The 27,785-nt window shown below is 41.9% G+C and overlaps 1 protein-coding gene across 11 annotated transcripts in view; it reads right to left on the bottom strand.

The window, feature by feature from the left end:
• CHL1 (cell adhesion molecule L1 like) overlaps window positions 1-27,226 on the bottom strand; it is a 214,912-nt gene extending 187,686 nt beyond the window's left edge. For 3 of the 11 annotated variants that reach the window (XR_005293999.2, XM_038410058.2, XM_043518860.1), the window contains exon 1: window positions 24,006-24,439. The gene's annotated coding sequence lies outside the window, so the exon portion shown is untranslated. Of the gene's footprint in view, window positions 1-24,005; window positions 24,518-24,695; window positions 24,858-24,904; window positions 25,030-25,278; window positions 25,420-27,160 lie in introns of those variants that run through there. The other 8 variants (XM_043518859.1, XM_038410057.2, XM_038410055.2 and 5 more) reach the window with 7 other exon arrangements.
• Between the last annotated feature and the right edge of the window lie 559 nt (window positions 27,227-27,785).

Here is a 27,785-nt window from a genome sequence, read left to right as displayed (position 1 = left end):
CAGGAGAGGGAAGTAGCCCGGGGGAAGGAAGCACTAGTTCAAGTGGTTTACCACTATCCCTAGGGCCCCTGGGCTGGGACCCGGAATAGAGGGCGGGCCCGGGTCCCTCCCTCTCCACTACCCTTCTCTGGGTTACTAGTGGGACAGTAGATACCCTAGTTCAGGGGCAGGAAACTGTGCCCTGAACCACCCCCCTCTCCCCCAAGAAGAGGAAGCGTGGGACCCATCATAATCTTACCTGCAATTTGCCACAGTATTAAGTGACCCTAATTGATTTCATGATCCTTGGAAACCGAGAATCAAGTATAATCTCCAAATCTTAATTGTTACACAGACAAACATTTGTTTATCTGTTAACCACATTGTCTAATGAGAAGAGGACTTGGGATAACCTCTTCTTAAGAGGTTCTCTACATTTCTGGTTAGAGGACTCTGTACCCTGTCTATAAATATTCTTAACATTCTAACCCAATGGACCAAGTATTATTTCAGCACACTAATTGGTTTATAATCCCTGCGAAAAGAAAAGGAGTACTTGTGGCACCTTAGAGACTATTTTGTTAATCTCTAAGGTGCCACAAGTACTCCTTTTCTTTTTTGCGAATACAGACTAACACGGCTGCTACTCTGAAACCCCTGCTAAGTATCAGCCATATCATTCCTAACTGCCATAGGCTAGTATCATCATTAGCTGAGTGACAATCTCCTAGAGCATTTTGATTCTTTAATCTCCATACTCCCCCAGGACTGCAGGCCTATTAAGGGTCAAAGCTCCCTCTTTAATTCCTTTCTTATCCTGTACCTCTGTGTAGAAAAGCAGGGGAAAGGTAGTGACACAAAGGAAATAGAAGACCATGTCTCCCTAAGGGGGAATAGCAAGAATCAGATTATAGGAAATTGCAAATAATGGAGAAAAAAAGGGGTCCTGATCTTCATCTCAGTTGATTTCAAAGAGTCAGTATGTGATCTCACATTAATGTAAGTCAATATTACACCACTGAAGTCAATAAAGTATTGCAGTGTCAATGAGTTCAGAATTTGGCCAAGATTCTTCTTCTTAATATTTATTATTTGCACTAAGGTAGCACTAAAAGACCCTAGTCAAGATTAGGAACCTATGGCAATGGGTAGTGTACAAATGCGTGGCAAGACATGGTACCTGCTTTGAAGAGCTGAATACAAAATGCCCTGATTCAGCAAAGTACCTAAGCACGTGAGTAACTTTAAGCCATAATTTGTCCCATTTAATCTGACAACACTCTCCCTATTCCATCTGGAAGTCAATAGGACTACTTAAATACCTTGCTAAATAAGGCCCTAAAATAGGACACAGAAAAATAGTGGGAGAAAGGGAAACCCTGTAGAAGCAAAGAGATCATAGTGGTGGCTGGTAATCAAGTTGGTTTCACAGTTATGTATTTTTGTATGTTGGGGGATGTGTCCTAGGGCATGATGTGAGTTGAGGGGAGGAAGGGGACGAGTTAAAAGAAGCAAGGGATTGGAAATGAAATGAACAGAGTGAGGGATACTGAAAGGGGAGACGGGAGAAGAAACACAAGGAAAAAGGATGGAAGGAATGCTGGTAAGAAGCATGGTGAGGGAGGGTCATAATAGGAGTGTAGATCTATATGACAGAGAGTGGGAGGAGGGCAGAGTGAATCAAAAATGCATCCTGGAGTATAAACTCAAAAATCCAGAGTGCAAAGGAATAGGAAGGTGCTAGTGCTAAGCCTACGAGCCTGTCTGGCTTTAAGGGCTTGCTCGGTCCCTATGAGTTCTTGCTTTTCCTTTCTGTGAGCTTACAAGAGCCTCTCTGTCACTTCAAATACAGAGTACTGACTTTGGGATTGCTGAGGCTTCAGTATAGCCAACCACCATCCATTTGCACTTTTTGTGCCCAAGTGTCTTAATTGGCACGTATGACTTTTTTACTGCCAAACCCAAATACTTTAAAAAAAATAAAGTCTGGCATCAAAAAATTTGAGATTGCATAATAAAGTTGAGTTCTTTTTACTTGGCTTCTTTCCCTTTAGGGTTCATGTTTTCAGGCTGTTCACTTCATTGTAAAGGCTAGACTCTGTTTGTTTGTTTTTTAAATTAAAGATCTTTTATCACAATCACTCATTTCCTAGGGCTTTATGAAAAACATGAAATATAAACAAGACTTATGATAAAGTTGCAAGAGTTGGAAAAAAGTGATACTTTGACTAGCGGGAGACAGCTTCTCATGAAAACATATCCAACTTTACTGTTGTTTGTCTCCCTCCCCATTTCTCTGTTTTGTCGCCTCTTAAAATTCTAGACTCTGAGCTCCCAGTAGCAAAGGCCATTCATGTTTTACTTCTTTGTTTAGTGCCTGCTATAATGGAGTCCTGATCTCAGATTGTGTACTCCAGGTGCTACAGCAACAGATCTAACAAACAATGTCTATAGTATGTATAACAGATTTTAGAGCTATCCTATGTACAAACAAGATATATATACAAAAGTCAAAATTCTTCAAATGTGTGTTCTCACTGAAAATGTCCTTTTATCAAAAAATAGTTCTTGAAAAACTGGAGTTTAAGTACTTTCTGTTTTTTCTAAGATTTTTCACATAATTTTGTTTTTCACTTAAGAGTTTTTGAAATTTTCCATATTCCGAAAGCCATTTTTACCAAACATAACACGTCACCCATTGAGATAATGGCATTAATAAAAATGTTGATCAAAAAGTTTCACAAAAACAAAAAAGTCTATTTTGAATCCTGTGAAAGAACTCTACATTCTGAAAATGTTTGATTTTTTTTTTGCCAGCTCTAATTTTAATAGTTGGACTTTTGACAGGTGAAACCTGATAGCTAACAAAGTTAGCACTAGTGTTCAGACAGAGAGAGGATTACCCTTTTTAAAATTTTCCTGAGATAAGGGAAACCTAACTAGACAAGAATTCTTATGCACATTGAATCTCTCAAACCCAAAAGGTAAAAAGAATTGTCTTGATACTGACAATACCCTCATTATGCCACTTGGAAAGTTTTCCAGACAGAACCTCTCATGGAACTTACATTGCTAGGCTGGATTCTTTGCCCTATTTAAAAAAAATTAAAATCCTGCATTTTAAATGGTGTTATAAATCTCTATCATGAACAAAGATGTAGGGAAAGTGCAATTTCCTATCACTGGTCACAATCCTAACCTCACTGAAATCTGTAAATTATTGACAAGCTACTAGAAATCCAGTTTTTGACACACTTTGTTCTTTAATTTTGATATTGACACTTTCTTTTCTAGGTCAGTCAGTCACCTGTTTCTGGGTGATTCTTTGTCAACTTTCAGGTCTCTTCTTTCCACTGTTTCTAGACAGGAGGAGAATTCTCCTCTTTTGGAAAGATTCCACTTCCAATGAAATACGTGAACTGTAGAGTCAAGAAATCCAACACTGGCCACAGATCGCAGATAGTAAAAATAATAAGCACAGAGCAGAGGGAGCAGTCTCTTATGTGTACCTGGATCTCTGAACAGGTAGCCTTTGAGCATGCTCCAAATAGAGTCTACACACTATATGAAAAGTCAAGCTTAGCTTTTTCCTGTGTTTGGCTTTACTGTTAACTAACAATATTAACAGAACATAAACCTCAGTCTGATCTTCCTTCCCAAACCTAATGGTTTCAATAGTTTCTTTCAGGACCTCCCTGTCTCACACTATTTCCCTCTGACCAAATGGCCACACCAGCCTCTCATATTATTAACAACTTGCCACAATGAGTCAGCAGAAATTTACCAAGTAGCTTTCCACGGGGTTCTCACTCTAGCTAACACGATGGGTCTACAGAAGCACTGTGCATCCCTCGGAGACACTGGCATCATCTTATTGGGTTTCTCACTCGGTATTTTATTTTATCTCTTTGCCCCACATAATTTTGAAGGTCTCCTGTAGTCTCTAAGATGCCACCGGTACTCCTTTTCTTTTTGTTTCTTACATACTGTATTTCCTGAAGCTTCTTGCTTTGTGTGCTGTATTTGTTGCTCAAGTTATTCCAAGGAACTTATTTGAGTTAGTTAAAAATTTCCCACTGTATTCGTTATTTTAACAAGTAATATTAATGAACATGGCCAAAGTAGTGAGCGGTTTAAATAAAATTATCAACAGTGAAGGGAGAAGGGTCTGTTCACTGATAAATACTGCCTCTCTTGTGGTTGAAATTTTAGCTTTCAGATCAGAGGGGAAATCATGCTCAAAAGTCAGTAGCAGAGCAATAAACTACTTGTTCTAATGCCCACAATCACACAGCCGCAGCAATACCCTACCACTATAGAAAAGGATCAGCAAGCACAAGACTTTATTTCCTCGAGTCATGCTGAGAATCTCTGCAATTTGTGGCTATGGTTTCTAGCCCTTCACATTTACTTTCTAATCTGAAATCATATCCTCCCTGTCAGAACATGCCTGGGGGCAAGCCACTTATGGGAAGAAAAAAAAAAACGCTTGAATCTCAGTGTGTCTAGTCTGAGTCATAACATCAGCCACAATGAGCTTCTACCGCCAAACACAGGAGTGCTCTTTTGTACAGTCCCTCTCATGGAGTGAAAAATCCAAAAGGAAGCAATTCAAGAGACTGAGCGTAACTGAACCATTTAAGTGCCCTCTGACCATCAGTGTAATGATCAGCCAGCAATGCCAAAATTAATCTTCCACCACTTCTTGGTGTTTCTGTACAAGATACAAGGACTAGCTTTTTTTTTTTGCCCCTCCAAAAAAGGTATTCAAATGTATACACCCGGATTATTTCAAATAATTCAAATGCTTCCAAATCTGTTTTCTTCATTTTTGTTTGTTTTCCTTTCAGTCACGTAGAAAGCTACCAGTACTCAGATTACTTTCAAGAAAGCTAAGCTAATATCATATGCAGGACCCTGAGGCAAAAGCCAAGCCACTGCGCAAAACAATCTGGAAAATATATATCAACTAAATTGGGCTAAATTCACATAAGGATTTAGGCACCTAAATCCCAGAATCAGGCCCCAGTGAGAGTCACAAAACCCCAGCTCAGCTGCAACCAAACCAGTTGGTGCCCAAATTCACTCAGTGCCTAAATTTGTGCTAAAAAGATTCCATGAGTGCTTACATTTCTTCCTCTGAGCAGATCTCCAGAAGCCTAAGCCTCAGAGTTAGGGTTGCCAGGTGTCCAATTTTTGACCAGAACGCTCGGTGCCCTCTCCCGCATCCCCAAACCCGCTCATCCCCAGTCCCACCCCAGAGCCCTCACCCCCAGCCAAAGCCCTCACCCCCCTCCCACTCCCCAACCCGGTGAAAGTAAGTGAGGTGGGGAAGAGCGAGGGAGGGAGGGGGGATGGAGCGAAAGGGGGTGGGGTCTCACAGAAGGGGCAGGGCAGAGGTGTTTGGTTTTATGTGATTAGAAAGTTGGCAACCCTACTCAGAGCACAAAAAAACAAAGGGACAAGCCTCTGCCTAACTTGCCCAGGAGGCCTAATCTGGCAAGCATGCTCGGATCTCACCTACCAGCTCAAGCCCGTGTAGGTGAGCTTACATAACAGGAAGACAAGGCAGCTTCCCCTCATAACTTTTAGGGCAGTAGTTAAGCTGTTCACCTGGGATGTGGGAGCCCCCCAGTGTTCAAGTTCCTCTTCCACCTGAGTGGAAGAAGGGATTTCAACAGGGTTCTGCCACCTCTCAGGTGAATGCCCTAGCCACTGATCTGTAGGATATTTTGGTATGGGTGTTGGCTTCCTCCATCCCTTCTGTGAAGATGTTGCACTGTGACTAAATATGAAAGCATCATGGGGGAAGAGAGGGAGACAGACTCTGTAGCCTGGTACTTAGAGCACTCAGCTGGGAGACCCAGAATCCAGTCCCCATGCTCCATTTTTTTAAAAATTATTTAGCCACAGTGGAATAGCTAGGAGAGAGAGAGGATACTCCACAATCAAATATCTTATAGTGCAGGGGTTAGGACACCCACCAGAGAGGTAGCAGATCCCTGTTCAAATCCCTTCTCTTGCTCAGATGGAAGGGGGATTTGAACCAGGTGTCTCCCTCCTCCTGCTCAGATGGAAGGGGGATTTGAACCAGGTGGCTCCCTCCTCCCAGGGGAGTACCCTAAACGCTGCTCATGAGGGAGATCCCTAACTGCTCACCTCCCACTAGTTTTTGTAAAAACTGCAGTTGCCCTAATGCCAAGAGAAGGTTTTTCAGCCCAAGCACTAGGGATCCCTGCAGTCTGGACTCAGCGGTGAGGCTTAGCACACCCCCTCAGCTTACATCTCCCATTTATCACCTTAGTCAGGGAGGCTCCTAGAGTGCTGGCTTTTGTGAATCCCATTCGGAGGCACCGTCTCACCAGATTCATTCAACAAGGAGCCTAGGCACCTAACTCAGGCTTTGTGATGCTCAATGTCACCGTGCCAAAATCTCTTTAGTAATCAAGCCCTATGTGTTGCTTCTTTTTTCCCCCAGCTACTTTTCTTTTGATTGGAACTAAACTATTTCCCGGAAGAGCCACACACATGTAATTGTTAAGCTTCTTAAAAATATTAATCTAATATAGAAATTGCTGTATTTTAATAGGTCCGTGGTCCAGCTAATCCAGTATCCTGTCTGTAATGGTGGTCATTACTAGCTGCTTCAGAGGAAAGTGTAAGAAACCTTGCAGGAGGCAGTTATGGAATAATCTGCCAGAAGGAAATTTGTTCCCAAACCCCATTAGGTAGAGGTTGATTTATGATCTAAAGAATGAGAATTTTAGAGGACTGTATTAGATTCCCTTAACTATTTTCAATTGTATATAGGGTCAGAAGAACCTACAAGACTCAATGGCTCAAAGCCACTGTTTCTATCATTGAAATTTCTTAAATTTCACCTTCAGAAATATCTGTCAAACTTTTATTACATTTTGAACATATTCTTGGCAATTGTATGAACCATTGCATTTTATTTCTAAAAGATTGAATTCTCCCAACAATATTGGGTCCCTGGAAAGTTGTCAGTGTAGCAGCAGCAGCAGCACTGATTTTATTGTTTTTAAACAGCAAAACCTATATTTTAATGTAAAAGTATCAGCTCAGTGCTGATGGTCCAGAAAGCAAACAAGCTAATAGGCTGCTTGAAGAAAGGGTTAAAGAAGAATAAAAATTATTATGGTATTATATGTACTAATGATAGGTCCTCACTTGGAATACTAAGTTCAGCTGTGTTCACCTAACCAACATAATGATAGAGTAGAAATAGAAAAGGACTAGAGAAGGATGGCAAAACATGACAGTATGCAAAAATTTCTGTAAGAGGCAAACAATAGGATTAGGACCAGTAGTTTAGAAAGAAAAGCCTTAAAGAAGTCCCAGGATTGAGCAATATAAAATAATGAATGGTATAGACAAGGTCACATGGGAACTCTGTTTACGCAGTGAAATTAGAAGATAGCAAATTTTATGTGGGAAAATAAATTCACACTAATTAACCACTGCACTCACTGCCACAAAACACTACTGAGACGAAACACAAACAATTCAAAAGGAATTAGAGCTTTATATGGATAATCAAAATACCCTCACTTGCTAGGATAAAAACGTGAAAGAGTTATAACCCGCGTGTTTCATAAGCCAAACACTAAGGACATAAGCCAGCAGCTAAGTGGTTGGAGTTAAAGCAAACTTCCTCCATAAGCATGTTATTGTATGACTGTCCATTATGGGGGCATTACACTGTCTTTGAATCACCTGGTATTGGTTACTATCAGAAACAGGACACTGGGTTAGATGGTCCCTTATTCAGATCCGTTATGGTAATTCCTACCTCTACATTCCCAAAGCACTTCACAGTGTAATGAGTTTAAAAACGGGGAGTGCAGCTTTGTGCTAAGCAACCTCTTTCACACAGGTTTAGATGCTGTAATCCATCAGAGAAAGGATATTGGCCAAATCATTCTATACACTTCAAAAAGTACTGTAGGATTAAAGCTCTGCTTGGGCCGAATTTTAAAGCCCGGCCCACACCCAAACCCAACCCAACCACCCCTGACCTCAGCCTGAGAGGAGCAAGACGTTTTCAGACTCACCCCAAACCAGAGTCAACATTGCCGCCGTCACCTCATCCATGGGGCTCAGCCTGATGGAAGCTTCATATTCCCCATGCCCCTTGACCATGATCAGTCTCCAGTCAGTGGGGTCACTGCAGGAACTTCTGCATGCCCCACGCCCACCAGCCACTGCCTTGTCGTGCTGTGAGAGTGAGAGGGGCTGTGACTCTTTGTCACTCTGCAGCACACTCTCTTTGTGGCACAAGCCAGCAGAAGCAGGGCAGCCACTGCTGTACAGACCTCAAAGGCAGGAGGAGATGGAGCTCAGAGACAACCCATCCCCCAGAGAGCTGGGTTGTTTTCAGACCCAATCCCGACCCTTGCAGTCAGTTCCCATAAGGTTCCAGTTGGGTTGCAAGGTTCCACATGGGATATTTACCAGCCAGCTGATCAGATACCAGACATGGCCAGGAATGTTTGTCATAATGTTTCTTCCACAAAACAACCTAACAACATACCACTCCTGTAATAATGCAATAAAGTGTCATCATCATGAGCCCAAGTTCTAGCATGGTACTGAAAGCTACCACCTTCTGGTCAAGAGCTGCCAACCAATACGTTTATATTCATGCCAACATCACGCATATTATTTGCCTCTTCTATGTATACCAAGTATATTCAATGTCCTACTTAGTCACAAATGTTCTAATACATTATATGCCATGTTTGGTAGCCAATTCACACAAAACATGTAACTTATTTCCACAGTAAAGATCCTGCAGTAACTCCATCTTTAAAACCAAAAAGCTTTCATGTAAGAAATATCACAAGTCAGCCAAACATAGTATTTGCTATGTTTTAGGTTTATGAAAGATTCTAGTTATTTTTCTCTCTCTAGCTGCTATAAGAATAAGTAGGCAATAATGCTCACCTTCACTGAAGAAAAAATGTACGGGGAAAAAAATTCTAGAGTATCCATGTCCACAATTTGGGGAGGAGAACTTTTACAGTACAAGCCCTGATAAAGTGATACAGCTTTCTTAAAGGATTTAATGGGCAACTGCCTGTGTGGAAAAAGTACAAGGACTGAACCAGTAACTAGCTCTGTACCTTGCATCTTCACCCAAGCGTTTTCTTTTCTTACAATCTGGTTTCCAAACACAGAAGCATCTCTGTAGCAATTTTAAAATAACGATCACCCATCTGAGGCTATCATGACCTGAAGCACAGTTGTGCTTCTGCGAAAAACAAATCAAGGTTTCACTGTTCATGTGAAATTATTTCATAATAGGAGCTGGACAAACATATGCCACAGAGCAAACTGACAAAACAGTTTCCTTTCTGGGTTCTACAACAATTCATTCTTCGTGACTTCAAGAAGTCACATTCTGAAGAAAAAAAATCAGGAAGAAGTTGCAATATTTCATGGTACATAGCATTTCTGTCGATGAAATGAAACATCAGAATCAGCAATGGCAGGCCACAGCAGAAAAAGCAACATGTGACAGATTCCAGGCAATGTGTGTCATGCCCTTCAGTTCTGGTTCACGGAGGGGTATGTCACATCCCACGTTATGAAGCAACCTTCCCTTTACATTATGTGCAAGCAATTTTGATTCAGCTGCCTTCTCTCATGCATGGAAGAATCCAGAAGTTAAACAATGTGAAAATATGGTTTTGCATAGGATTCTTTTCAGAAGTTTGTCAAACTGGGATAGGGTCCATCGTCATTAACAAAGGGTAGGGTCTAAAATTGCCCTGGTGCTTTTACTTAGCATGAAACAGGCAATTCAGGCTTCCCCCAACACTCTTGCCTTTACCCAAAACTAGTTTTTCCAAAACGACTATTTTCCATACAACAGTGACAGAAGGTGCAGTTACAGCAGCCAGTTTCTACCTCCCTTTTTTCCCCCTCTTCTCCTTTTCCTGTCCTCTCCCTTTCCACTGCTCTAACCCCATTGGTCATCTCTAACTCCTCCCACCACCATTTACATCCTCTTACCCCAGCTGTTCTGTCATCCTCCTTGGGGTTCTTCTAGCAGTAAATACTAACTGCAGAAGCTCTTAAATCTGACAGCTAGAAGCACTAGCAATTGCAAGGAGAACAATCACCAGATATTTGGTCACACCATGAGGCTGTATATGAAAGCTGATGCTAGTAGAGTATCATACTTTTATAAGCACTCACCATTGGCCTAAGGACTCCTATTAGTATCAATCGTGAAACTCCTAAGGACTTGAATGAGAACTGAGTTAGGCCAACAGTCAGCACTTTAAAAATATCAGCCTCAAACTGCTCTTAGCATGAAACACTAATAGCACTTGTGAAATTTAACAGAAGTAGCAACACTCAGTGATTCTGAAAGGAAAGTACATCATCCTCTCCCAAAGGGATAAAACATTAGGATATGAAGGATACAAATTGTGGAACCAGGGTCTAGTCCCACATCCTGAAATGAACTTGACTTACACCACTTATTTTTACTGGAGTTATAGTTCATTTATTGACACTGTACCTGACCCAGACAGAAAAAGAAACAAAACACTTGAACATGAACAGATGAGTTTAATGCATTAAATTTTAGTTTGTGTACCTAAAATGCTCCAGGAACCATCCCCTTTCTCAGGTAAATTTTGAGTTTTGGGTTGAAAGATGCATAAAACTCTAAATGGCCAAACCTTGCTATGAACTAAACATTAAAGGAGTTCACATGTGCATTGTTTATTCCAGTACACGCATGGTATAAATAATGGAAGAGGAAAGAAATAGTCCTTTCCATTGTAGTATTTGTATAAGGCTAAAATATTTGGTCATACCATGCCCCGTTACAAGCATGTTTAGTGTACATTTTGGAGGAAGGCAGGATCCTAGTAGAGTGGGCTGTTTTTTTTAAATTTAGGCTGTCACTTGCCTTGTGAATATACAGATATTTCAAAACATTTTGATACAGAAGGTCAGTCCTCAGAGGAGAGCTGAACTCTTGATGTTTGTTCTCTTCCCCACCCCCTACCCCCATCTAATACATCCACACATATTTATAATACACAGAGAATTAAATTTTCATCTTGATGTGCAGTTGGAATTACATGAGGTTTCACTGCATAGTAATGATGAAGCAGACTGAAATACTGATGATGAAAACTGGCTGTGCCAATAAGATAATTAGATATAAGGCTTATATGCTTTCACTAACGTAAATCAGAGAGATCCCTTGGACTAAAGTGGGTGCAGGACTGGACTTTACATTTTTTGTTTTGTTTTGGGTGAGTGCCAGTATATTCTGTAGTTATGCTTCTTTATTAAAACTATGTGCTGTTATAGAACTCAAATTGATTTTGATTTCCAGCAGTTCACTAGGATGTAACAGGAAATGAAGCTCAACATTCCAATTACAGTGCCTCCCAGCAGGTGCGCTCGGTTTGGAGTAGGCATTACCATAAAAGCACCTTCCAGCAGGGCATGTAGCATATTATCCAGAAATAAACAAATAGTATAATCAGGGATAATCCAATCCCAGATTTAGGTAAAAGTCTGAGTGAAAACTGGATGAGCTATAGCTCACAAAAGCTTATGCTCAAATAAATTTGTTAGTCTCTAAGGTGCCACAAGTCCTCCTTTTCTTTTTGAGAATACAGACTAACACAGCTGCTACTCTGAAACCTGAGTGAAAACTGACTCAGTCAGTAGATGGAAATGTGTGTTTGCCACAAATGTAGTAAAGCCTCCATTTGTTGAGCTCCTGTTGATTTCAGTGGGAGTCCTGTGAATACTGGGATGGGTCCTGGCTTTGTAATATATATGGGAGAGCGATTTAATCGCAACCATTTTTATGGGTCACCCAACAGCAGTGTAGTTACTCATCTGACTCAGTAAAAAACTGCACATTAAAAAAAAAGTGAATATTTTCTTTTCAGTTGGAATAGGATGCCAGTTTAAACCAAAATAAAACAGACACAACAAGTATTTTTTTAAAGTCGGTCTACAATAAGAATTCAAATACAGAATGAACAAAATGCTTTAGATGTCATGAGACTAACGTAGTATCCATGATACAAGTGGGCAGATCTCCAAATGGCGTAGATCAGTGCAACTCAATCAACTTAAATGGTGCTATGTGATTTATACCACCTGAGGGTCTGGACCACTATGTTTATTTTTCAAACTGCTCAGGCTGTAAGTTATATTTTGTCACTGGTCTTGGGTGGAAGTCCTAACCTAAGTGATAATGGAAGTTTGGCTATTGACTCAATAAAACCAAGCTTTCACCCTTAAGGTACATGTACACTGGAAAAAAAGGACCCAGGGCTCAGCCGTGGCTGGGCTTGTTCAGCCAACTCAGGCTCACAGAGCTTGGGCTGAAGGGTTAAAAATTGCCATGTAGATGTTTGGGCTCAGGCTGGAGCCCAAGCTCTGGAACCCTGCCCCATTGTGGTTTCCCAAGTCCAAATGTTTATGCAGCAATTTTACAGCCTCTCAGCCCAAGCCTGAGCCAGCTGTGGGGGTTTAATTGCACTATAGTTGTACCTTCAGTTTCCATGTGTAATACAAGTATTGAAAGAAGTCATATAGATAAGCCACTGTTACATTATGCCTACCATGCTTACTATTTCCACAACTCCATCTCCTAGTGGTGCTGGAACTAGGGGCACCGCCACACCTTTTGTCTTGAAGTAGTAACAATAAACACATGGTTTCCATCATCAGCATCCTCACTATAAAAATTATTCCAGCACCCCTGCCATCTCCCCTAAGTGTCTGATAAAATAAACTTATTCTACATTAATATGGAACTGGGAACAAGCATCCAATTACTTCTCCTCCCCCCTGTCCAAAAACACAATTATAGTTGCAATTTAAGTGAATGACATAAGTATTATTCCCCACCACCAAATTCAGTAAACACCACAGCAGTGATGCTCCTGACAGACACTTCAGCTAGACTGACTCAGGATAAGTCACCCCAGTACAGGTAGTAGAGTATTTTCAGTAGCAGAACGTCATCTTACCAGAGAAGATCAGATGAAGCGTAGTTTGGACCATGTTCAGGTCAAAATGTAAGACTCATAAGATCATCCCCCAGTAATGGCATTTTGGAAGGACCAAATCACTACTGGAGAGAGATGAAGAAATGAAGCAGAAAGCTAAGAGAAAAGAACTAGACCCTAACTGAACAAGATACTTAAATACAGGAGTAGTCCTGATAAAAATCAAAGCAATTACTCATGTGCTCACTTACCTTGCTTCAGCAAGGTCCTAGAGAGGAGAGCAAATAAAGACCTACCAAAACATGCACTGGGAACAAGGAGGGTTGGGAGCACATCGAGCACTCTGTGTAATTGTCATGTACCTTTTAAACAGGACAGTGAACCAGAGTTATCAATAATAAATTTTTGAAGAATTTTACAGGTGTCAATTCTTATTAGCAGCAACCCACATGAAAGATTCCAAATGTAAAAGTCTGTTTTGTTAGCATTTGTAAATTAGCCATTGATTTATTCTGGACTCTCAGGGCAAACTCTCCTTACTCAGGTGAGCAGGCCAATTCTTCATTAAAGCTAACACTTTTGAGTAACTAGATATGGCAATTGCAACAACAACCCAAGGTGAAATATTTTAAGGATGCATCAGACTTGTAACAATGCAACATGCTGGAGACAAGCTGCATGATGCATTTTAAAAAGTGCTCTTTCAAGCTGTAGGAATATGTCCCAAGAGGCCAGCCATTCCTTTTCCCTCCTTCTAAAGTGCCTTGGAAGCACAACAAGCAGCATTTGAGATTACTTCTTATGTGTTAACTGGCTGAAAGTCTGACAGTGAAATGCTATCAAACTGCAGAAGTAAGAGGTGTGGGAGAGATACAGCTGGTGGGAGCAAGAAGCAGAGTGAAAGGGAGGTTGGCCCAATCCTGCAACTCTCTCAAGTAGTCTTACAAGAGTAACCTCACTGACTTTAACTGGAATTCTAGCCTGAGTAGATTGTAGGATTTGACCTGTGGAATGTGCATGCTGAGACAACTAGCTTTTAATGATCATTGCTACTTATAGGCACTTTGGGTGGGACTTTCATAAACTCCTACATTACTTAGGAGCACCAGTCCCATAGAAAACTATTGAAAGTCAAAGAGACTGGAGTCCCTAAGTCACCTAGGTGCTTTTGAAAAATCTCATCCCTGTCTTGCATTTTACCAAGACCAAATTCTTGAAGATTTGGGCTTGAACTTCCATGCTACGTGCACATCTACTTCCTACCCAAGAGACCGCCAGTGAAATGCATACCCTTAAAATGGAATCACCGTGTCCCCCAAGAGACAAAAATGTTGCCACCTCTAAGCAAGATCAATGGTTACAAATGAACTTATTCCATAAATATGTAACCCTTATGTAGCCTCCTGCTCCCAGAGGATGGAGGAAGCGCCAGCAGCAACAGAAGGGACCATCCCTAAGCAGTCAATAAAAGGCAGCTCAAAAAGGAAGCCACAGCTGCAGAGATGTGAATACCCATATAGCAGAGGAATTTCTTCCTCTTTACTATTCAGAATTCCCAGGCAGAGAGACATTGGAGGAGAGGAGAAGCAGGAGGCAGGTTGTCTGAAGAGGCCATAATAAGGCTGCAGCTCACCTTTTTCTTTCTCACAAAACTTAGGTAGAAAGAGTTATTGGGAAACTCTTCAACATTAGCCTGACTTCTGCAATTAGGGCATGTATTTGGTAGGTACCTGCCAGAAACCCCAGGGCCACAAACTCTACATTTTCTTCAGTTCTGAGCTGTTTTTACATCAAGCATCATGCCTTTCCTCCCTGGAAGGAATAAACTACCTGAAAAGAACAGTTGCTGGATTCTCATCAGGTGGAAGGAAGAGCCCAGGGACTGAGTACCAGGAAACATTCTGAAAGTTTGAGAATCCTAATGGGATGGTATCCGGGGCTGTTTTCAGCCACTGGCACCCCTTCACGGTTGAGTAGGTTGCTCCCCCTTTGTTCAGCCAATTACTATTTAATCCCATGTCTGGTTGTTCCTTATAACATCAGCCCTCTAGCAGGATCATTAATAATCTCTCACCTCTTGGGGTGGTAAAAATTCTGTTAGCTAAGGAGACTGGTAACCCTAGCAAAGGACTAACATTCTCTACCTTAAGATTAGCTTTGCCTGGAGTTCAGCTGCCTGTGTCCTTAAGGCTTTATTAACCCCTCTGCTGGGTTGGTAGGGGAACCCAGGCCCACCCCCAACTCCAGGTCCCAGCCCAGGGACCCTGTGGGAAGCTGTTGGAACTGTTTTTTCCCAATCCCTTACTGCTTTCCATCATGCCTCTCTTGTAGGCTTTCCCAGACACATTCCGTGATCCTCTTTTTCTAGAGGTCCAGTTACCTAGGCAGATTCCTGCCAGTCCATTGCTGAATGAGCCTGCTTTCTGTGGTTCTTAACCTCTCTGTCAGTCACCCCTTCCTTCCAACCTGCAGCCTTTTTATCTCCTCAGCTGTTGTAGGGCCACCAATTAGCCTCAGCTGAGGGGGCAGCTCCTCCCCCGTGTTAACCCTTTAGCAGGTGGTACAGCATGGAGTCTGTACACCTCATGACAGAAAGCAACATTCCCTTGGCTCTCAAATGAGCACTAGCCTCTCAAGGGGTGACCCATACTTGCACTGGGCAAATAACAAAAGCTAAGATTGATCAAATACTGTATTCAAAAACTTGCATGGTGTCAAGGTGCCACCGGACTCCTTGTTTTTGTATTCAAAAAGTGTCACAAAATTGTTCAAATACATGATTCAACTACTATAGTCACAAATTATTCAGCTAATTCAATAGGCTGGGAAATATGAAAGTGTCATCATTTAGCCTAAAAGTATCATGAACACAAGGAAATTCACATGAACAACAGTGTTGTCACCGTACTACTCGCAGACCTAAAAACAGCTTCTAAACTAAAGCCTTGGTGATTCTGTCTGCATCCATGCAAAATCCTAGTGACTTCCCTGAAGCTTTACGAGGGCCCTGATGGATGGAACAGCTTGCAAGATCGGGACCTGAGTTATGCTGATTTATATTAGCACAACTAACACTGTATAATGATATAAACAGTAATGCTGATCTGGTAGAGACCATTTATAATGTATGGCTTCCCCCCCATCCCTCCCCAGTTTCAAACTCAATCTCCCATACTTGGGGATGGGGTGGAGAAAGAGAAACAAATATTTGGAAGCCACATCTACAGTGCAGGGCACAAAACAATCCTCAACAAATATTAAAATGCCATAAAAGTCCATTGTATTTCTAACTATGTTGAATGTTTAGTAGTATTACCCAAAGGAAGCAAGGGAAACCAATTGGAGACCTTGGGTCAGCACCATTTTTTACCATGCACATTCACCTAACATACACAGGCAATTACTGCCACTGCATACATAAATGAGGCATTTGTGCATGCAAATGGTCTACGTAAGTGCATGCACAAATCAGATGCAAAAAAGAGCAAGCAAAAATTATTTTTGTCTTTGGGCCACAGTTTCATGGGAGAAAAATAAAAAACAAATCAAACCTTAAAATGATGCTCAGATGTCAGACAGCACTAGCATTAAGTCAGAAATGTTTGTAATGGGCTTTTCCTAGAATGTAAGTAATACTTTTTTCTAAATAAGTGTCAGGAATCAGGGCCTGCAGCAGAGCCAGTCTCACAGCAACCTAAGGAGTGCAGCAGGTTGCCTGATTGGATGCACTGCCAGATTGGTTGGGAGACTCAGCAGACCAGCTCTCAAGCTGCAGTTCAGCAACTACTCAAAGCATTTGCCTATGGCTATGACAATTCCTCTGCCTGTTTGTTCCCAGCCCCGCTCCAGTTTTGCCTCCCTCCAGGTAACCTGGTTCTGACCACAGGCTCAGATTCTTGTCTCTGGCTGGGACCCTTGGCTCTGGCCTCTGATTCCTGGCTACTAATGCCTGCTCCAACCAGCAGGTACAACTATCCATGTCCCAGTAATTGACAATAAGGCTAAATGCCTTAAGTGGTATTGTACCTTCCTTTACTACTTTAGGTTACTGGGGCTATTCTTAATTCCTTAGGGGAATGCATAAAAAAAGCATTGCTCTTTGGTTGTCACAAAATGATACATTAGGTGTTATGTGCCATCTCTGTTAGTAGGCCAGATTCCATTACTGCACCCAGCCCATTTGGCTGCATCAGGTTCTTGACAAGGACATCAAATGTATAACTTTGTGCTTGGTCCATGATAGGAATTGTTCCAGGGATGGGGAGATAACAGATACAAAGGAACAGACAGCAGTTCGTACATAAACAAGGAATGCTCTGCAGATGGGACTGCCATGTTTTGAGGGGATTTTTCCCCCTTAACAACAAAGATAAGGAGCTTTAATGAGCTAAAAATATCCATATCCATCCACATAAGACTACTATGATCTGGGGTCTTGTAATTTTTCACTGGTTTGGGGCTTTAAGTTGTTACAGCAACGGGTTGTTTTTTGTGATTATTTTTTAACAGCCGTTTTATTTTGCAGAGTTTAGATCTGTCAGTCTACATTTGAAATTCCCACTGACCTTGAGGGGAGAGCTAACAGTAGAATGATGCCAGGATCCAGTCCAAAGTTTCTTGCTATGCATACACCTAGGTTGTTTGGAAACATGACCACGTGTTCCTAGTTTGTAATACACTCTTGCAAGAATAGTTTTATTAACTCTTATTTACACACTCTGGGGTCAGATTCTGGTTCATCATGGAAGTGGACTCAAAACAAGTAGATATTAATGTTATTATATATATTGTGAAAGTATCTATGATCTGCAGTCATGGACAAGGACCCCATTGTGCTAGGTGCTGTAAAAACCTCAGAACAAAAGTCAACCCTTGCCCCTAAAAGCTTTCAATCCAAGCAAAAGCAACATTATTGTAGCCACCATCATCCCTGACTCTCACCTCAATACCCCCCTACATGGATTATTTTTACTAGGAGCAAGAATGATCAGCAGGGGTGCTCAGAACCCACAGTGATAACAGCGACATAAGTACACAGATAGTGGGGATGTGCAATTCATGTTGAGATCAATGGACACATACTCACACAGATATGAGCACTACCATTCTAAATCGCTAAGCTCCACCCTGGAAAATCTCTCCATGATTCCAGTCAGAGGCCACACGTGGAGAGATCTCTCTACAGCTTTTGATTTTAGCCTGAATCTGAACAGAAAGTGTCTGCCCGGCATTCTACCCTGTACCATGTGGTTTTGGCATTGTTGATAAATTGAATAGTCAATTGCTTGACCATACCTTAGTTCATTATGAAATATATTCAAGAGACCAAATAATATCAGTCAGGTTTATTGCTATAAGATTATAATAATATAGTACATGAAAAAGGTTCAATACAATACCAGTCTCCAGGACGCTGTCTCATAAGCAGCGTTGTTACATTTGCCTTACACAGAAGGTGTGCCCTCAAAGTTACATCCCTAAAGTCATCTTTTTATATCCAACTTGTTCACAAGGAAAAGATGTGTGACATCTGAAACTAAACTCAACCAATCAGCTTTCCACCTTGTTTCTGTGGTACCACAATGTGCCCCTTATCTCTTTGTTATGAACAAATACATTCCTAGTACCAAGGGGCATGAGGACACCTCCAAGGTTTGTACCAGGGTAAACTATGCATATATATTGGCCTTTTCCTTTGGGACGTTCAAATACTGTCCTGGGAGAATAACTCCCTACCTCTTCTTGTGGGGAAAACACTATGTCCTGATCCAGACCCATTTTTCCATTTACTTAAGCCAAAAGCAACTAATGCAAACTGTTATGGGATACCTGACGTGGGTGAACATAATTGTGGGGAAAGTATAATACATTCAGTTAACTTCCAAATACTTTTATTAATAAGATGGCTTACATCTAGGTATTGGCTGACGGAGTGTGCAAAAGCACACAGACAGCCAGAATCAGGCCATATACAGAAGAACCTCAGAGTTACCGACGCCTTGGGAATGGAGGAGGTTGTTCGTAACTGAACAAAACGTGATGGTTTTTCTGTCAAAAGTTTACAACTGAGCATTGACTTAATACAGCTTTGAAACTTTATTATGCAGAAGAAAAATGCTGCTTTTAACCATCTTAATTTAAATGAAACTGTTTCCTTACCTTGTCAATTTTTTTAAAAAAACTTCACCTTTTTTATTTTGAGTAGTTTACATTTAACTCAGTACTGTACTGTATTTGGGTATTGGAGTGGGGGCAGGGGTGAAAGTAACAAAGTCTTACTGGTACAGGTCCCAGCTCCGGGCCCCTGAAAGGGGTGGGGCCTTAGGCAGAAGGGGCGGGGCTGGGGTCAGCCACCCCCAGCCAGCCCTTCAGCACTGCCCAGCCCTCACCACCCAGGGCTCCGGTAGTGATTTAAAGGGCCCGGGGCTCCGGCTGCTGCAGCTGAGCAATCTTCCCCTTTTGCCCTCCCCCTCCACCCCCCTCCCCCCCAGCAGCCCTAGGGAGGGCAAGAGGGGCAGCGATGTTAAAATCCTGCCACAACAGGACCCTACTGGCAGGGCCACCGACTGCAGGTGGGGGGAGGGAGGGGAAGAGAGACGTCAAAGTTTAATGTCGGCTGTGTACGGGCCTGTACCGGTGGCCACCTCTTACCCACCCACTTTCACCTCAGGGTATGTGTGTGCTTTTCTCTTCTGCTGCCTGATTGCATACTTCTGGTTCCAAATGAGGTACGCTGTTGACAAGTTAGTTTATAACTCTGGTGTTCATAATTCTGAGTTTCTACTGCATCAATACACATAAGGGGGCAGAAATATTTTTGTGGTGAACCCTTCACCCTGAATTTCCCCGACTTCTCTGCAATCAAAATCTGAACTGTAGTTTTACATTGAATCCTTTTTGTTCTGAATTCATAAAAGTCATTTCTGATCTATTTAAAAATGATACACAAAGCAGTTTTCTACATTCCATATGAAGCAATTATGGATCTGGAGTATAAGGCTGCATCTTGCCATTATTCCAGATGCAGGAACTCCACCTGGAATCATTGGAGTCTTGGATACCAAAAATCAAGCAAACATGGGATATTGTCTTACAGACACTCTTCAGAAATATTGGCCTAGATTCTGAGTGTTACTGAGAGGAACCATATTATAGTATTATTGTTAGATGTTGATAGGAAAGCAATTCTTTAGTTAACCATACAATACATTTTAAAAATAGGTTATATCTTGGTCACCTGCTGTAATTTAGGCTGTCTTATCTTTCTTTCTTATGTTTTATGTCTTATGTTCATCTTTCTTTCACTTTGCTGAGTCCTAAAACTGTTGTTTCCTTTGGATGAAGAATACACAAAATGCATCTTATAAAACAAATTTCTGCTACTGGGAACTGCCCAGCGAAGTTCTCCAGTTATATGAATTACAGGATGTGCCAAACTGCCCTGATATAATTCAGATAATCATCAAACTGCATGTTCCATGTTATGTTCCATTTACTCATAATGCAGTATGATGCAACTCAACATGACCTATCAGGACCTCACATTTCAAGACAGCATGACAAAAAGCATTCAGTGGATGAATTTCTTTGTTGGGATTATGCTTCCCACTGATGGTTTCCTTTCAACAGATGTCTGACTGAGAAAGGACAAATATTTAATTGCAATTTATTATAAAAAACTGAGCATATCAAATTCTGAGTTTCCAAGTAGCAATGATTTTTTTTGTCCCTTCCCTGCTTTTTCATAGACATTCTGCTAACCAGCTTCAATACTAGAGTAAGGCACATCATTGTTAGTAACATATAAGCTGAATTAGTTATGGTGAGGCTTTTGTACTGGCAAAAAATGTTCTTTAACTAAAACAGAATTTTCTAGTTTACTGGACAAATACCAGAAGAAAATTGTGGAATCATGTGGGGTTGCTAAGCAACCAATAGTTCCAGTGTCACTTGTTTGTGATCAATTCAAGTCATTCATCAGGCTCTGAAGCACCATGCTAAGGAATTCCAAAAAATTTGTTCCTTGGGAAAGCCACAGAGACTTCCTGCAACACAATAACACTTTCATTCTTAGAAGATAAACTTAGATGTTCTTTTGATGAAATGTGATATGTTAATTCATTATTCTTAACATACTACTAATGGGCAAAGCTTTAATTAACTAACTACATCATTGTAACACATGCAAGATAAAATGCAGTAATTAGTACTGCTTAAAGGAGTCACTATCCTCTCCCACTGGGAAAATGAAGAAGGAAGCTTCCTTATCATGCAAACAGTTGTCCACAAACATCACTATATGTCATTTGCAGCTAGCTTTTGTTGATTTTTTCCAGTGATATGTGATAAATTACATTTTTAATGGCAAACAAAATGGCTGCAGTCCAAACCACATTAGGTAGACCTAAAAGGCTGTGAATAATATAATCTTTCATTTAAAAGGAATGCTTATCTCTGGGTTTTCTGGAAAAAAGGGATGTACTATTATGCCTTCACTCATTAAGTTTAATTACAAATGTGGCACATTGTAATTATTATGGGCATTTACTTTCTCTATAGACAGTCAGTGAGTTAAGGATAAAACTGTAATCAAAATACACATAATTGAAAACATAGTATCCTTACTGTCTTGTTTCAGTCTCTGGTTCAGAATTCAATGCCTCACATTCTGATTATTTAAAATGTTGTACTGTATTATCAATTTCAAACAGTGAATGTAAAAGCTGTGCTTATATTTATGATAAAACTTCTACAAGACCAATTTGCTTATAATTTTTTGGTCATGGACATTTCCCAGAATTTTCATACAAATCCTGTGGTTATTTTATCTCTTGCATAAATTATTTTATTCCATGCCTTGCTCTTGTTATCATAAAGGACCTGGTTTTGTAATCAACTTACTCAGGCAAAACGCCCATTGACAACAAAAGGACCCTTGCTTGAGTAAGTAATACAGAAGCTTGGTTCACAAGCCTTTTCAATTCCATTAAAAACAATTTGCCTTTCTAAGAGCAAATCATTCAGTACTTTGAAGATACCACAAAAGGTCATATTAGGACATTAATGATATATCACATTAAAAAAATCCTCCCTAAAATGAATATTCTATATTTTTCTTTTACAAGATGGTGACTAAATTTGGAAACAAAATTTTGTTAAGTAAATAAGATCTGCATGCAAAGGATCATGGGTTATAATGTGCCAATGATCATATGAACCGCTCCAATAAAACTATGACACCAATGTTTCCAAATTTGGTCACCATCTTCTAAAATGAATATTCTATATTTTTCTTTAAGGGAGATTTTTTAAATGTATAAGTCACTATCTTTCTCTTTGAGGAGCACTAGGGGTCAATTCATACTATTTATTCAGTAGTGCTCAGTGGTGCTTATGAAGTTCTTCCAAATACCATTCCATTAACACTTCAACAATATAATTTAACTTTGTCAGATAAAATAGCACTGCACAGTCAAACAAAATGAGATCTGTCAAATCACTTGTGAAATTTCCCAATATGTATCAGATTACACTACTTCTAATTACTAGTAATAAATATATATGGCTATATATATCCATATATGAGGCTTTTTATCTATTAATGATGTATGAAAACATACTGCATTTTCAGACATGATTTTACAACTTCTCTGTCCACCTGTCTAAAACATGCCATGTCAAAAACTGGACCCAAATAATGTTAGTGATGAGCTGTGTGTGAAAAAGCAACTTCTGTTTCCTGGTGCAAAGTCTTCTGTGGGCTGTTTGTTAATTTATTCTACTACATTGCACAAAAGCCTACTGAAATTCTGCAATCAGAAAATGTAAGTGGAACCACTTATTAAATAAAACTTTGTGGTTACCAAAATTATAAACAGATGCACCTTTTGATTAATAACTTGGATTGTACAATGAGAATACCATTAAACTACCATACATCACTAATACCAATAGGTTCTTGCATTTCTCCCAACTTTTGGTGAGTCATCTACATTTTACTGCAAAAATGAATTACCACAACTTTAATAAAAGATGTTAAATATTTGTAAGAAAAAGAGATGACTATTGAAAAACGACACTTGCCCCCCGCCTCCCACAAGAATCTGAACATATATATCCCCAACGGAAACTGAAATTGAGGCTTGCAAACTTGAACTTTCACAAAGCAATGTGAATTTAGAAGAAACAATCCTAAAACTAAACAGTCACCTCAAGCTATTTGTGTTTGTGATCTTGGTTACATAGATACCAAACAGATCTTCTCTTCTTCGCCTGCTATTTCTGCTGAAAGTTTCCCCTTATCTCCCCTGCAGTGCAAACTCTCGCTGGACAACAGTTTTGCACGGTGTGTCACAGCATGCATTTAAGAAACCTGCATCAAAACTGCCTGAACAATAAGGACAGACCATCTCAAAATGCCTCGGACTCAGAAAATGCGTAAAGGACTAATTGGGGTCTTGCTCCCCAAAACAAGTGTGAGGTGACGATCTCCGTCCTAGAGGCACTGTGAAGCGAAGCCAAAGAGCAAAAAAGATTCCAAGGCCCAACTAAGACCTGCCAACCCAGCTCCCTCGCACAATTGTACTGATCTGAGGTCCCTGGGTACTTTCCAAGGCTCCACCGAGCGTTAAAGCGTTTGCATCCAGCGACTAGGCACATCCATAAAGCTACGCCGCTGTTTGGGGTTTAACTCCAGCCCCGCCGCTCTGCTCCAGGGAGCGCCGGCTTGACACACACACACACACAGGCATGAGGTTTCAGTGCAAACAGCTGCTTTCCGAGCCCTTTAAACCCCCTGCCTCAGCCGGTCTGCCTCAGCTTCCCCATCGCCTTGCTTCCCCCTCAACATCGGATCTGATGGTTCCCCTGGGCAAAGCGGCTTTTTTTTTTTTTTTTTTTTTGCCAGCATGAAACCCACTGGCCTCAACCCCCCTATCAAACCCAACCCCCACCCCACTTCCCACCTTCTACCCTCATCCAACCACACCTGTACCCGACCAGTACCTGGGCTTGCTGGTTCCAGCTCAGGGCGGGCGGGGAGGGGGGCTTGCTTTTTGGTGGTTAACGTCCCTGGCCGGGAAGAGCCCGGAGATCGCAGGGGAAAGGGAGACGCGCCCGGCTGGAGCTGCGGTTCTTGGGCAGCAGCTGCCCCGTCCCAGCGCTCCGAATTAATCGCTTCGCTTCGCCTCGCCCCCGCCGCCGCCACCAAAACAGGGGGAACGCGCTGAAAGGAAGGAGGCTCCCTCCGTGACTGGCATCAATATCTCCTTCGGGGGAGCTTCCCGGGAGCCATGGCAACGAGCCCCTGAACCTCCCAAATCTCCCCCGGCTTCACACGCACACACAGTGAAGGCGGCTGCTCCGGGGCTGGCCAAGCAGCTTGCGCTCCCCAGCACCCGCCCAACCCCGCCGGGCCGGGGAAGGCGCGGGGCGGGGCGGCAGCCTGCAGGTCCCCGGCACACGCCCCTCTACCGCCGCTGGAAGCTGTTGCCTTCCTCCCGGGAGATCGGGGGCAGCGGCAGAGCAAAAGCCAGCCCTGCAAAAAAAAAAAAAAAAAAAAAAAGGGGGGGGGCGTGTGTAGGGGGGGATGCGGGCGCGCAAATTCCTCCCTTCCACCTGAGTCAGCTGCAAGGTGGGGAGCAGTTGGCAAGGCAGCCGGACCTCCCCCCCCCCAAGCAGGTGGGGAGCTCCCACCTGATGCAGCCGCTCCCTCGGGTCGCGTCAATCCGGATCAGCGGAAGGGCAGCCCCTGGGGGGGGGGGGGAGCGATCCGCACCGCTCCCAGCCCCGGGGCGCGTGGGAAGATCGGGGGGGGGGTCTTCTCCAGCGCAGGAGCCGAGCGAGGCGGGGTTCCCCAGGCTCCAGCGGCTGGGTGGCTCTTCCCCCTCCTGGCTGAGGCTCACCCCTCTCTCCCAGCGGGCTGCAGCTAAGTGCCCGTCTCCTTCCCCAGCTGCCAGAGGGCGAGGAGCGCAGGCTGCCGTCCCAGCATGTTCACACTTTCCACTCCCTCCGCTGGAGGCTTGGGAACAGCGACTCCAAACTCCCTGGGTGCTGGAACAGTTTCTATGGGTGCTGCTGCTGCTGCTGGAGACCACCTATTGGGTGACTTATTCCTCTTCCAGCCAAGGGTGCGGCAGTACCCTCAGCACCCCTATCCCAGGGAGCGTGGCTGAGGAGGGGCACAGGGCTGGGGATGCCCCAGGACCCCTCTGATAATCAGGGGCCAAGAGTTGAAAGCTACAACCAGGGCTCTTTGGGGCCTGTGTTAAGGACCCACCCTCGGAATCCCCTGAGAAGTGGGGCCTCGGAGCCCACCAATAGAGCACTTTGGAAAGACACAGGACAAAATGGCATATTCTTGACTGCAAGTGGTTCATCCCTCTTTGGTAACTGTACCCATGGATGGCATAACTGAAAACTGCGAAGAAAAGGGGCAAAAATCAAGAAAAGGAAAATAAAGGCTGAATAGTGGGGTGGGGGAGCACCCCACTGGCAAGACCCTTCGAATAATGGACTGAAGGGCCAAGGGTGGTCATGGAGAGCCCACTATCTAAGTTAATTAAATCAATGGGACTAAATAAAACACCAGATTCTTTTCTTGCCTCTAAATCAGACCTCTCCATTTTCCACCAGAGACAGAACTTTATACCCTCCCTATACAGGGCAGGTGCGGTAAGCAATTATTACCATAGCAGATTCATTAAATTAGAGCATTCTGAAAGTTAATTAATCCCACATCATTTGAGACTCCTTACAGCATTGTTTTTCTCCACCTCCCTCAACCTTTCTTTTCCCCACCTAGCCAAATTAACTTCTTTTGAACTAATAAGCATTTGAAATCTCTGGAACATATTGAACGAGTGGAAAGGCTGGCTTTTACCTCTGTGTATTTTCCTTGAATAACCTGTTCATTCCATAGGGTAACATTGAATTTTCCCCCATATTAGGCAGGAAGGTGAAGACAAACTATCACCAATCTGTCACCCATGTTCTTAAAAGACTTTACCCAGGAAAGAGGGGAGGGGATTTTGTGAGTACTTGGATTTCTCATACAATTTCCTACTTCACTGTAACCTGGGAAATGTGACCTTTCCATTTTTCCCCCTCTGAGTTTTGTCTGATGCGATGAACAAAAATGATCATAAACACATTAAACCATAAAACCAGATTGAGTGAAGGGCTAGGACTCAAGGGGATTATTACCACTGGGGTTACAGATTTTTAAAATAGTAACAATTAGAAAGTGTTGATGTACCAGGGAACCACTGTTGTCCACCTCCTGCAAAATTGTTAGGTGAGATTATTTTTGGACAGGAAGTGAATAAAATGTCACATTAGGCTTAGGAAAAGGTGTTATAAAGCAAATGATGTAATAGGAGAGAAATTCTGCAAGCTAATAAGAAAGATGGTTGTATAATTTAATATATTTGTTCTGGATAAGGAAACTGAATGCAAAAATCTATGCTGAGTCAGTGCTATAGTTTACATTTCAATCATGTAAAATCAACCAATATACAGTCTGAATTTTCTCAATAACTGTAACTCAGCCAATTTGTGACTATAAGGTTGCTGAAATTTACAACCAGATGCAAAGGGGGGAAAACCTACCTCTGTGCAAGGGAGCTAAGTTTGGGTTGCTTGTAAAAGTCACAATATTGAATTCCTAGATTTATCTGCAGTTAGGTCCTTGCCCAAAGCCCAGCAAAGGAAACAGGAGTCTTTCTATTGAGTAAAGTGGACACTGGATCCGGCCTCCACAGCTAAATCTTAAGTCTTTTTGCTGGTTATGGGTATATTCAGTCCAAACACAGTGGAAACAAAATGTTACATTGACATGACACTGCTCTCCAAAGCAGCTGAGAACTCAGCAGTGTGTCCCCACACATTTATGCACAAGAAACCTCTGCAAACTAATGTGAATGGATCAATGGCGATACTAGTAAAGCAATTTCCTATCAGTGTTAGGGCCCTGAACGATGAACGCACTGTGAAGCCGCTCGGCTCAGTATCAGCATTGGAGTCAAAAAGCAGACTGTACCCATTACCAGCCATTTCCTCATATACACAGCAGAAGCCAAGAATGGGCTGATTCTCTGACTTCTCAGAGCTTCACTTGCATAGCTGGTTAATCTAGCCTCAGCTTTGCAGCGTTAACTCACAGTTTCACTGAGAGGATTGACTCCTTTGCTCATTTTTCTGGGTTTCAGCCTTTGTTTATCTTGCCTGTGGAAAAAAACAGATAGATAGATGTAAAACAACCAAGAATACTTCAGCTAAATAAATAATTGGCTTACAATTATAATTGTATTATAATTATACAATTATAATATGAAATATGTTGTTACTAATACTAAGATAAGACACTAGTGAAAAACTCTTCTATCTGGAGGCCACAGTTTCTTTTAGATGGGGTGTAAATAGACGTATTCCATCATCCTTCGGACTTCAGTGGATAATGAACATGAACAAATGTTACATGCACTCAAATCATTCTTAATATGGGAGGAAAACAAAGACATATGAGGAACACAAAGACAGTTCAGTAACATGGGTACTTCTAAACAGCTGGTTCCTCTCTCCATGAATTGCTTGCCTGAAAATAAAAGATGTGCTTCAAAATATTATTCATTTGGCTAGAGAGACACAGATAGGGAAATTGGCCAAATCTGTCAAATCCAGGTGCCTAAATATAGGCTCTTACATTCATACTAAACACCTACATAAAAGAAGCTTGATTTTCACAGGTGCTGATTTTTTGCCCATCTATTGCATTTTAAAAATACA

Source organism: Dermochelys coriacea, chromosome 7, assembly GCF_009764565.3.
Source record: "Dermochelys coriacea isolate rDerCor1 chromosome 7, rDerCor1.pri.v4, whole genome shotgun sequence".
NCBI classification, from domain to species: Eukaryota; Metazoa; Chordata; order Testudines; family Dermochelyidae; genus Dermochelys; species Dermochelys coriacea.
Note: the sequence above shows the minus strand (reverse complement) of the source record. Positions and strands in the feature narration are given on the sequence as shown.